Source organism: Scyliorhinus torazame, chromosome 24 (assembly GCF_047496885.1).
Source record: "Scyliorhinus torazame isolate Kashiwa2021f chromosome 24, sScyTor2.1, whole genome shotgun sequence".
NCBI classification, from domain to species: domain Eukaryota; kingdom Metazoa; phylum Chordata; class Chondrichthyes; order Carcharhiniformes; family Scyliorhinidae; genus Scyliorhinus; species Scyliorhinus torazame.
This window is the reverse complement of record NC_092730.1, coordinates 11,149,911-11,162,410: the sequence shown is the minus strand read 5'-3', so window position 1 is coordinate 11,162,410 and position 12,500 is coordinate 11,149,911. Positions and strand designations below refer to the sequence as shown.

The 12,500-nt window shown below is 64.5% G+C and overlaps 2 protein-coding genes across 2 annotated transcripts in view; both read left to right on the top strand.

The window, feature by feature from the left end:
• LOC140400193 (fermitin family homolog 3-like) overlaps positions 1-12,500 on the top strand; it is a 197,912-nt gene that overhangs the window by 86,330 nt on the left and 99,082 nt on the right. The window lies entirely within an intron of this gene.
• The window catches only part of LOC140399886 (avidin-related protein 4/5-like), a 19,225-nt gene that overhangs the window by 4,093 nt on the left and 2,632 nt on the right, over positions 1-12,500 (top strand). The window lies entirely within an intron of this gene.

The following is a 12,500-nucleotide window of genomic DNA, read 5'->3' as shown; positions in this document are numbered from 1 at the left end:
CGTCAGCGCCCGTACCCAGTCCCCGGGGGCACAGGTAAACCCGTCAGTGTCTGTACCCAGTCCCCATGGGCACAGGTAAACCCGTCAGTGTCTGTACCCAGTCCCCGGGGGCACAGGTAAACCCGTCAGTGTCTGTACCCAGTCCCCATGGGCACAGGTAAATCCGTCAGCGCCCGTACTCAGTCCCCGGGGGCACAGGTAAACCATTCAGCGGCCGTACCCAGTCCCCGGGGGCACAGGTAAACCCGTCAGTGCCCGTACCCAGTCCCCAGGGGCACAGGTAAACCCGTCAGCGCCCGTACCCAGTCCCTGGGGGCACAGGTAAACCCGTCAGCGCCCGTACCCAGTCCGCGGCGGCACAGGTAAACCCGTCAGCGCCCGTACCCAGTCCCCGGGGACACAGGTAAACCCGATAGTGTCTGTACCCAGTCCCCATGGGCACAGGTAAACCCGTCAGCGATCGTACCCAGTCCCCGGGGACACAGGTAAACCGTCACTGTCTGTACCCAGTCCCCGGGCACACAGGTAAACCCGTCAATGTCTGTACCCAGTCCCCGGGGACACAGGTAAACCCATCATCGCCCGTACCCAGTCCCCGGTGGCACAGGTAAACCCATCAGTGTCTGTACCCAGTCCCCGGGGGCACAGGTAAACCCATCAGCGCCCGTACCCCGGGGGCACAGGTAAACCCGTCAGCGCCCGTTCCCAGTCCCCGGGGGTACAGGTAAACCGTCAGCGCCCGTAACCAGTCCCCGGGGACACAGGTAAACCCGTCAGCGTCTGTACCCAGTCCCCGGGGGCACAGGTAAACCTGTCAGCGTCTACCCAGTCCCCGGGGCACAGGTAAACCCGTCAGCGTCTGTACCCAGTCCCCGGGGGCACAGGTAAACCCGTCAGCGCCCGTACCCAGTCCCCGGGGGCACAGGGAAACCCGTCAGTGTCTGTACCCAGTCCCCGGTGGCACAGGTAAACCCGTCAGTGTCTGTACCCAGTCCCCATGGGCACAGGTAAACCCGTCAGTGACCGTACCCAGTCCCCGGGGGCACAGGTAAACCCGTCAGCGCCCGTACCCAGTCCCCGGGGGCACAGGTAAACCATCACTGTCTGTACCCAGTCCCCGGGGGCACAGATTAACCCGTCAGCGCCCGCACCCAGTCCCCGGGGGCACAGGTAAACCCGTCAGCGCCCGTACCCAGTCCCCGGGGGCACAGGTAAACCCGTCAGCGCCCGTACCCAGTCCCCGGGGGCACAGGTAAACCCGTCAGTGACCGTACCCAGTCCCCGGGGGCACAGGTAAACCCGTCAGCGCCCGTATCCAGTCCCCGGGGGCACAGGTAAACCTGTCAGCGCCCGTACCCAGTCCCCGGGGGCACAGATTAACCCGTCAGCGACCGTACCCAGTCCCCGGGGGCACAGGTAATCCCGTCAGCGCCCGTACCCAGTCACCCGGGGCACAGGTAAACCCGTCAGTGTCTGTACCCAGTCCCCATGGGCACAGGTAAACCATCACTGTCTGTACCCAGTCCCCGGGGGCACAGGTAAACCCGTCAGCGCCCGTACCCAGTCACCCGGGGCACAGGTAAACCCGTCAGTGTCTGTACCCAGTCCCCATGGGCACAGGTAAACCATCACTGTCTGTACCCAGTCCCCGGGGGCACAGGTAAACCCGTCAGCGCCCGTACCCAGTCACCCGGGGCACAGGTAAACCCGTCAGTGTCTGTACCCAGTCCCCATGGGCACAGGTAAACCCGTCAGTGTCTGTACGCAGTCCCCGTGGGCACAGGTGAACCCGTCAGCGCGCATACCCAGTCCCTGGGGGCACAGGTAAACCCGTCAGTGTCTGTACCCAGTCCCCGGGGGCACAGGTAAACCCGTCAGTGTCTGTACCCAGTCCCCGGGGGCACAGGTAAACTCGTGAACGCCCGTACCCAGTCCCCGGGGGCACAGGTAAACCCGTCAGCGTCTGTACCCAGTCCCCGGGGGCACAGGTAAACCCATCAGCGCCCGTACCCAGTCCCCGGGGGCACAGGTAAACCCGTCAGTGTCTGTACCCAGTCCCCGGGGGCACAGGTAAACCCGTCAGCGTCTGTACCCAGTCCCCGGGGACACAGGTAAACCCGTCAGTGTCTGTACCCAGTCCCCGGTGGCACAGGTAAACTCATCAGCGCCCGTACCCAGCCCCCGGGGGGCACTGGTAAACTCATCAGCGCCCGTACCCAGTCCCCGGGGGCACAGGTAAACCCGTCAGCGTCTGTACCCAGTCCCCGGGGGCACAGGTAAACCCGTCAGCGTCTGTACCCAGTCCCCGGGGGCACAGGTAAACCCGTCAGTGTCTGTACCCAGTCCCCGGGGGCACAGGTAAACCCGTCAGTGTCTGTACCCAGTCCCCATGGGCACAGGTAAACCCGTCAGTGACCATACCCAGTCCCCGGGGGCACAGGTAAACCCGTCAGCGCCCGTACCCAGTCCCCGGGGGCACAGGTAAACCGTCACTGTCTGTACCCAGTCCCCGGGGGCACAGGTAAACCCGTCAGCGCCCGTACCCAGTCCCCGGGGACATAGGTAAACCCGTCAGCGCCCGTACCCAGTCCCCGGGGGCACAGATTAACCCGTCAGCGCCCGTACCCAGTCCCCGGGGGCACAGGTAAACCCGTCAGCGCCCGTACCCAGTCCCCGGGGGCACAGGTAAACCCGTCAGCGCCCGTACCCAGTCCCCGGGGGCACAGGTAAACCCGTCAGTGTCTGTACCCAGTCCCGATGGGCACAGGTAAACCCGTCAGTGTCTGTACCCAGTCCCCGGGGGCACAGGTAAACCCGTCAGTGTCTGTACCCAGTCCCCATGGGCACAGGTAAATCCGTCAGCCCCCGTACTCAGTCCCCGGGGGCACAGGTAAACCATTCAGCGGCCGTACCCAGTCCCCGGGGGCACAGGTAAACCCGTCAGTGCCCGTACCCAGTCCCCAGGGGCACAGGTAAACCCGTCAGCGCCCGTACCCAGTCCCTGGGGGCACAGGTAAACCCGTCAGCGCCCGTACCCAGTCCGCGGCGGCACAGGTAAACCCGTCAGCGCCCGTACCCAGTCCCCGGGGACACAGGTAAACCCGATAGTGTCTGTACCCAGTCCCCATGGGCACAGGTAAACCCGTCAGCGATCGTACCCAGTCCCCGGGGACACAGGTAAACCGTCACTGTCTGTACCCAGTCCCCGGGCACACAGGTAAACCCGTCAGTGTCTGTACCCAGTCCCCGGGGGCACAGGTAAACCCATCATCGCCCGTACCCAGTCCCCGGGGGCACAGGTAAACCCGTCAGCGATCGTACCCAGTCCCCGGGGACACAGGTAAACTGTCACTGTCTGTACCCAGTCCCCGGGGGCACAGGTAAACCCGTCAGTGTCTGTACCCAGTCCCCGGGGACACAGGTAAACCCATCAGCGCCCGTACCCCGGGGGCACAGGTAAACCCGTCAGCGCCCGTTCCCAGTCCCCGGGGGTACAGGTAAACCGTCAGCGCCCGTAACCAGTCCCCGGGGACACAGGTAAACCCGTCAGCGTCTGTACCCAGTCCCCGGGGGCACAGGTAAACCTGTCAGCGTCTACCCAGTCCCCGGGGCACAGGTAAACCCGTCAGCGTCTGTACCCAGTCCCCGGGGGCACAGGTAAACCCGTCAGCGCCCGTACCCAGTCCCCGGGGGCACAGGGAAACCCGTCAGTGTCTGTACCCAGTCCCCGGTGGCACAGGTAAACCCGTCAGTGTCTGTACCCAGTCCCCATGGGCACAGGTAAACCCGTCAGTGACCGTACCCAGTCCCCGGGGGCACAGGTAAACCCGTCAGCGCCCGTACCCAGTCCCCGGGGGCACAGGTAAACCATCACTGTCTGTACCCAGTCCCCGGGGGCACAGATTAACCCGTCAGCGCCCGCACCCAGTCCCCGGGGGCACAGGTAAACCCGTCAGCGCCCGTACCCAGTCCCCGGGGGCACAGGTAAACCCGTCAGCGCCCGTACCCAGTCCCCGGGGGCACAGGTAAACCCGTCAGTGACCGTACCCAGTCCCCGGGGGCACAGGTAAACCCGTCAGCGCCCGTATCCAGTCCCCGGGGGCACAGGTAAACCTGTCAGCGCCCGTACCCAGTCCCCGGGGGCACAGATTAACCCGTCAGCGACCGTACCCAGTCCCCGGGGGCACAGGTAATCCCGTCAGTGCCCGTACCCAGTCACCCGGGGCACAGGTAAACCCGTCAGTGTCTGTACCCAGTCCCCATGGGCACAGGTAAACCATCACTGTCTGTACCCAGTCCCCGGGGGCACAGGTAAACCCGTCAGCGCCCGTACCCAGTCACCCGGGGCACAGGTAAACCCGTCAGTGTCTGTACCCAGTCCCCATGGGCACAGGTAAACCATCACTGTCTGTACCCTGTCCCCGGGGGCACAGGTAAACCCGTCAGCGCCCGTACCCAGTCACCCGGGGCACAGGTAAACCCGTCAGTGTCTGTACCCAGTCCCCATGGGCACAGGTAAACCCGTCAGTGTCTGTACGCAGTCCCCGTGGGCACAGGTGAACCCGTCAGCGCGCATACCCAGTCCCTGGGGGCACAGGTAAACCCGTCAGTGTCTGTACCCAGTCCCCGGGGGCACAGGTAAACCCGTCAGTGTCTGTACCCAGTCCCCGGGGGCACAGGTAAACTCGTCAACGCCCGTACCCAGTCCCCGGGGGCACAGGTAAACCCGTCAGTGTCTGTACCCAGTCCCCGGTGGCACAGGTAAACTCATCAGCGCCCGTACCCAGCCCCCGGGGGCACTGGTAAACTCATCAGCGCCCGTACCCAGTCCCCGGGGGCACAGGTAAACCCGTCAGCGTCTGTACCCAGTCCCCGGGGGCACAGGTAAACCCGTCAGCGTCTGTACCCAGTCCCCGGGGGCACAGGTAAACCCATCAACGGCCGTACCCCGGGGGCACAGGTAAACCCGTCAGTGTCTGTACCCAGTCCCCGGTGGCACAGGTAAACTCATCAGCGCCCGTACCCAGCCCCCGGGGGCACTGGTAAACTCATCAGCGCCCGTACCCAGTCCCCGGGGGCACAGGTAAACCCGTCAGCGTCTGTACCCAGTCCCCGGGGGCACAGGTAAACCCGTCAGCGTCTGTACCCAGTCCCCGGGGGCACAGGTAAACCCGTCAGTGTCTGTACCCAGTCCCCGGGGGCACAGGTAAACCCGTCAGTGTCTGTACCCAGTCCCCATGGGCACAGGTAAACCCGTCAGTGACCATACCCAGTCCCCGGGGGCACAGGTAAACCCGTCAGCGCCCGTACCCAGTCCCCGGGGGCACAGGTAAACCGTCACTGTCTGTACCCAGTCCCCGGGGGCACAGGTAAACCCGTCAGCGCCCGTACCCAGTCCCCGGGGACATAGGTAAACCCGTCAGCGCCCGTACCCAGTCCCCGGGGGCACAGATTAACCCGTCAGCGCCCGTACCCAGTCCCCGGGGGCACAGGTAAACCCGTCAGCGCCCGTACCCAGTCCCCGGGGGCACAGGTAAACCCGTCAGCGCCCGTACCCAGTCCCCGGGGGCACAGGTAAACCCGTCAGTGTCTGTACCCAGTCCCCATGGGCACAGGTAAACCCGTCAGTGTCTGTACCCAGTCCCCGGGGGCACAGGTAAACCCGTCAGTGTCTGTACCCAGTCCCCATGGGCACAGGTAAATCCGTCAGCGCCCGTACTCAGTCCCCGGGGGCACAGGTAAACCATTCAGCGGCCGTACCCAGTCCCCGGGGGCACAGGTAAACCCGTCAGTGCCCGTACCCAGTCCCCAGGGGCACAGGTAAACCCGTCAGCGCCCGTACCCAGTCCCTGGGGGCACAGGTAAACCCGTCAGCGCCCGTACCCAGTCCGCGGCGGCACAGGTAAACCCGTCAGCGCCCGTACCCAGTCCCCGGGGACACAGGTAAACCCGATAGTGTCTGTACCCAGTCCCCATGGGCACAGGTAAACCCGTCAGCGATCGTACCCAGTCCCCGGGGACACAGGTAAACCGTCACTGTCTGTACCCAGTCCCCGGGCACACAGGTAAACCCGTCAGTGTCTGTACCCAGTCCCCGGGGGCACAGGTAAACCCATCATCGCCCGTACCCAGTCCCCGGGGGCACAGGTAAACCCGTCAGCGATCGTACCCAGTCCCCCGGGGACACAGGTAAACTGTCACTGTCTGTACCCAGTCCCCGGGGGCACAGGTAAACCCGTCAGTGTCTGTACCCAGTCCCCGGGGACACAGGTAAACCCATCATCGCCCGTACCCAGTCCCCGGTGGCACAGGTAAACCCATCAGTGTCTGTACCCAGTCCCCGGGGGCACAGGTAAACCCATCAGCGCCCGTACCCCGGGGGCACAGGTAAACCCGTCAGCGCCCGTTCCCAGTCCCCGGGGGTACAGGTAAACCGTCAGCGCCCGTAACCAGTCCCCGGGGACACAGGTAAACCCGTCAGCGTCTGTACCCAGTCCCCGGGGGCACAGGTAAACCTGTCAGCGTCTACCCAGTCCCCGGGGCACAGGTAAACCCGTCAGCGTCTGTACCCAGTCCCCGGGGGCACAGGTAAACCCGTCAGCGCCCGTACCCAGTCCCCGGGGGCACAGGGAAACCCGTCAGTGTCTGTACCCAGTCCCCGGTGGCACAGGTAAACCATTCAGCGGCCGTACCCAGTCCCCGGGGGCACAGGTAAACCCGTCAGTGCCCGTACCCAGTCCCCAGGGGCACAGGTAAACCCGTCAGCGCCCGTACCCAGTCCCTGGGGGCACAGGTAAACCCGTCAGCGCCCGTACCCAGTCCGCGGCGGCACAGGTAAACCCGTCAGCGCCCGTACCCAGTCCCCAGGGACACAGGTAAACCCGATAGTGTCTGTACCCAGTCCCCATGGGCACAGGTAAACCCGTCAGCGATCGTACCCAGTCCCCGGGGACACAGGTAAACCGTCACTGTCTGTACCCAGTCCCCGGGCACACAGGTAAACCCGTCAGTGTCTGTACCCAGTCCCCGGGGGCACAGGTAAACCCATCATCGCCCGTACCCAGTCCCCGGGGGCACAGGTAAACCCGTCAGCGATCGTACCCAGTCCCCGGGGACACAGGTAAACTGTCACTGTCTGTACCCAGTCCCCGGGGGCACAGGTAAACCCGTCAGTGTCTGTACCCAGTCCCCGGGGACACAGGTAAACCCATCATCGCCCGTACCCAGTCCCCGGTGGCACAGGTAAACCCATCAGTGTCTGTACCCAGTCCCCGGGGGCACAGGTAAACCCATCAGCGCCCGTACCCCGGGGGCACAGGTAAACCCGTCAGCGCCCGTTCCCAGTCCCCGGGGGTACAGGTAAACCGTCAGCGCCCGTAACCAGTCCCCGGGGACACAGGTAAACCCGTCAGCGTCTGTACCCAGTCCCCGGGGGCACAGGTAAACCTGTCAGCGTCTACCCAGTCCCCGGGGCACAGGTAAACCCGTCAGCGTCTGTACCCAGTCCCCGGGGGCACAGGTAAACCCGTCAGCGCCCGTACCCAGTCCCCGGGGGCACAGGGAAACCCGTCAGTGTCTGTACCCAGTCCCCGGTGGCACAGGTAAACCCGTCAGTGTCTGTACCCAGTCCCCATGGGCACAGGTAAACCCGTCAGTGACTGTACCCAGTCCCCGGGGGCACAGGTAAACCCGTCAGCGCCCGTACCCAGTCCCCGGGGGCACAGGTAAACCATCACTGTCTGTACCCAGTCCCCGGGGGCACAGATTAACCCGTCAGCGCCCGCACCCAGTCCCCGGGGGCACAGGTAAACCCGTCAGCGCCCGTACCCAGTCCCCGGGGGCACAGGTAAACCCGTCAGCGCCCGTACCCAGTCCCCGGGGGCACAGGTAAACCCGTCAGTGACCGTACCCCAGTCCCCGGGGCACAGGTAAACCCGTCAGCGCCCGTATCCAGTCCCCGGGGGCACAGGTAAACCTGTCAGCGCCCGTACCCAGTCCCCGGGGGCACAGATTAACCCGTCAGCGACCGTACCCAGTCCCCGGGGGCACAGGTAATCCCGTCAGCGCCCGTACCCAGTCACCCGGGGCACAGGTAAACCCGTCAGTGTCTGTACCCAGTCCCCATGGGCACAGGTAAACCATCACTGTCTGTACCCAGTCCCCGGGGGCACAGGTAAACCCGTCAGCGCCCGTACCCAGTCACCCCGGGGCACAGGTAAACCCGTCAGTGTCTGTACCCAGTCCCCATGGGCACAGGTAAACCATCACTGTCTGTACCCAGTCCCCGGGGGCACAGGTAAACCCGTCAGCGCCCGTACCCAGTCACCCGGGGCACAGGTAAACCCGTCAGTGTCTGTACCCAGTCCCCATGGGCACAGGTAAACCCGTCAGTGTCTGTACGCAGTCCCCGTGGGCACAGGTGAACCCGTCAGCGCGCATACCCAGTCCCTGGGGGCACAGGTAAACCCGTCAGTGTCTGTACCCAGTCCCCGGGGGCACAGGTTAAACCCGTCAGTGTCTGTACCCAGTCCCCGGGGGCACAGGTAAACTCGTCAACGCCCGTACCCAGTCCCGGGGGCACAGGTAAACCCGTCAGTGTCTGTACCCAGTCCCGGTGGCACAGGTAAACTCATCAGCGCCCGTACCCAGCCCCCGGGGGCACTGGTAAACTCATCAGCGCCGTACCCAGTCCCCGGGGGCACAGGTAAACCCGTCAGCGTCTGTACCCAGTCCCCGGGGGCACAGGTAAACCCGTCAGCGGTCTGTACCCAGTCCCCGGGGGCACAGGTAAACCCATCAACGGCCGTACCCCGGGGGCACAGGTAAACCCGTCAGCGCCCATTCCCAGTCCCCGGGGGCACAGGTAAACCGTCAGCGCCCGTAACCAGTCCCCGGGGACAGAGTCAAACCCGTCAGTGTCTGTACCCAGTCCCCATGGGCACAGGTAAACCCGTCAGCGCCCGTACCCAGTCCCCGGGGGCACAGGTAAACCGTCAGCGCCCGTAACCAGTCCCCAGGGACAGAGTCAAACCCGTCAGTGTCTGTACCCAGTCCCTGGGGGCACAGGTAAACCCGTCAGCGTCTGTACCCAGTCCCCGGGGCACAGGTAAACCCGTCAGTGTCTGTACCCAGTCCCCGGGGGCACAGGTAAACCCGTCAGCGCCCGTATCCAGTCCCCGGGTGCACAGGTAAACCCGTCAGTGTCTGTACCCAGTCCCCGGGGGCACAGGTAAACCCGTCAGCGCCCGTATCCAGTCCCCGGGGCACAGGTAAACCCGTCAGTGTCTGTACCCAGTCCCCAGGGGCACAGGTAAACTCGTCAACGCCCGTACCCAGTCCCCGGGTGCACAGGTAAACCCGTCAGTGTCTGTACCCAGTCCCCAGGGGCACAGGTAAACCCGTCAGCGCCCGTACCCAGTCACCGGGGGCACAGGTAAACCCGTCAGTGTCTGTACCCAGTCCCCGGGGGCACAGGTAAACCCGTCAGTGTCTGTACCCAGTCCTCGGGGGCACAGGTAAACCCGTCAGTGTCTGTACCCAGTCCCCGGGGACACAGTCAAACCCGTCAGTGTCTGTACCCAGTCCCCGGGGGCACAGGTAAACCCGTCAGCGCCCGTATCCAGTCCCCGGGGCACAGGTAAACCCGTCAGTGTCTGTACCCAGTCCCCAGGGGCACAGGTAAACTCGTCAACGCCCGTACCCAGTCCCCGGGTGCACAGGTAAACCCGTCAGTGTCTGTACCCAGTCCCCATGGGCACAGGTAAACCCATCAGCGCCCGTACCCAGTCCCCATGGGCACAGGTAAACCCGTCAGTGTCTGTACCCAGTCCTCGGGTGCACAGTTAAACCCGTCAGCGCCCGTATCCAGTCCCCGGGTGCACAGGTAAACCCGTCAGTGTCTGTACCCAGTCCCCGGGGGCACAGGTAAACCCGTCAGTGTCTGTACCCAGTCCCCATGGGCACAGGTAAACCCATCAGTGCCCGTACCCAGTCCCCAGGGGCACAGGTAAACCCGTCAGTGTCTGTACCCAGTCCCCAGGGGCACAGGTAAACCCGTCAGTGTCTGTACCCAGTCCCGGGGGCACAGGTAAACCCGTCAGTGTCTGTACCCAGTCCCCAGGGGCACAGGTAAACCCGTCAGTGTCTGTACCCAGTCCCCAGGGGCACAGGTAAACCCGTCAGTGTCTGTACCCAGTCCCTGGGGGCACAGGTAAACCCGTCAGTGTCTGTACCCAGTCCCCCGGGGGCACAGGTAAACCCGTCAGCGTCTGTACCCAGTCCCCGGGGGCACAGGTAAACCCATCAGTGCCCGTACCCAGTCCCCGGGGGCACAGGTAAACTCATCAGCGCCCGTACCCAGTCCCCCGGGGCACAGGTAAACCCATCAGCGCCCGTACCCAGCCCCCGGGGGCACAGGTCAACTCATCAGCGCCCGTACCCAGTCCCCAGGGGCACAGGTAAACCCGTCAGTGTCTGTACCCAGTCCCATGGGCACAGGTAAACCCATCAGCGCCCGTACCCAGCCCCCGGGGGCACAGGTAAACTCATCAGCGCCCGTACCCAGTCCCCAGGGGCACAGGTAAACCCGTCAGCGCCCGTACCCAGTCCCTGGGGGCACAGGTAAACCCGTCAGCGCCCGTACCCAGTCCGCGGGGGCACAGGTAAACCCGTCAGCGCCCGTACCCAGTCCCCGGGGACACAGGTAAACCCGATAGTGTCTGTACCCAGTCCCCAGGGGCACAGGTAAACCCATCAGCGCCCGTACCCAGTCCCCGGGGACACAGGTAAACCCGTCAGTGTCTGTACCCAGTCCCCGGGGGCACAGGTAAACCCATCAGCGCCCGTACCCAGTCCCCGGGGGCACAGGTAAGCCCGTCAGTGCCCGTACCCAGTCCCCAGGGGCACAGGTAAACCCGTCAGCGCCCGTACCCAGTCCGCGGGGGCACGGGTAAACTCATCAGCGCCCGTACCCAGTCCCCGGGGGCACAGGTAAACCCGTCAGCGTCTGTACCCAGTCCCCGGGCACAGGTAAACCCGTCAGCGCCCGTACCCAGTCCCCGGGGGCACAGTTAAACCCGTCAGTGTCTGTACCCAGTCCCCATGGGCACAGGTAAACCCGTCAGCGCCCGTACCCAGTCCCCGGGGGCACAGTTAAACCCGTTAGTGTCTGTACCCAGTCCCCATGGGCACAGGTAAACCCATCAGCGCCCGTACCCAGTCCCCGGGGACATAGGTAAACCCGTCAGCGACCGTACCCAGTCCCCATGGGCACAGGTAAACCCATCAGCGCCCGTACCCAGTCCCCGGTGACATAGGTAAACCCGTCAGTGTCTGTACCCAGTCCCCGAGGGCACAGGTAAACTCATCAGTGTCTGTACCCAGACCCCGTGGCACAGGTAAACCCATCAGCCCCCGTACCCAGTCCCCATGGGCACAGGTAAACCCATCAGCGACCGTACCCAGTCCCCGGGGGCACAGGTAAACCCATCAGCGACCGTACCCAGTCCCCGGGGGCACAGGTAAACCCATCAGCGCCCGTACCCAGTCCCCGAGGGCACAGGTAAACTCATCAGTGTCTGTACCCAGTCCCCGAGGGCACAGGTAAACTCATCAGTGTCTGTACCCAGACCCCGTGGCACAGGTAAACCCATCAGCCCCCGTACCCAGTCCCCGGGGGCACAGATAAACCCGTCAGCGCCCGTACCCAGTCCTCGGGGGCACATCTAAACCTGTCAGCGTCTGTACCCAGTTCCCGGGGGCACAGGTAAACCCGTCAGCGCCCGTACCCAGTCCCCAGGGGCACAGGTAAACCCGTCAGCGCCCGTACCCAGTCCCCGGGGGCACAGGTAAACCCGTCAGTGTCTGTACCCAGTCCCCGGGGGCACAGGTAAACCCATCAGCGCCCGTACCCAGCCCCCGGGGGCACAGGTAAACCCGTCAGTGTCTGTACCCAGTCCCCGGGGGCACAGGTAAACCCGTCAGCGCCCGTACCCAGTCCCCGGAGGCACAGGTAAACCCGTCAGCGCCCGTACCCAGTCCCCAGGGGCACAGGTAAACCCGTCAGTGACCGTACCCAGTCCCCAGGGGCACAGGTAAACCCGTCAGCGCCCGTACCCAGTCCCCGGAGGCACAGGTAAACCCGTCAGCGCCCGTACCCAGTCCCCAGGGGCACAGGTAAACCCGTCAGCGCCCGTACCCAGTCCGCGGGGGCACAGGTAAACCCGTCAGTGTCTGTACCCAGTCCCCGGGGGCACAGGTAAACCCGTCAGCGTCTGTACCCAGTCCTCGGGGGCACAGGTAAACCCGTCAGCGCCCGTACCCAGTCCTCGGGGGCACAGGTAAACCCGTCAGTGCCTGTACCCAGTCCCCGGGAGGCTGGGAGAGTGGGTAATGAAGTGGCAGATGGAATACAATGTGGGGAAGTGTGAGTTTCCGCACTTTGGAAGGAGGAATGGAGCATAGACTATTTTCTAATGGGAAAGGCTTCGGAAATCAGAAGC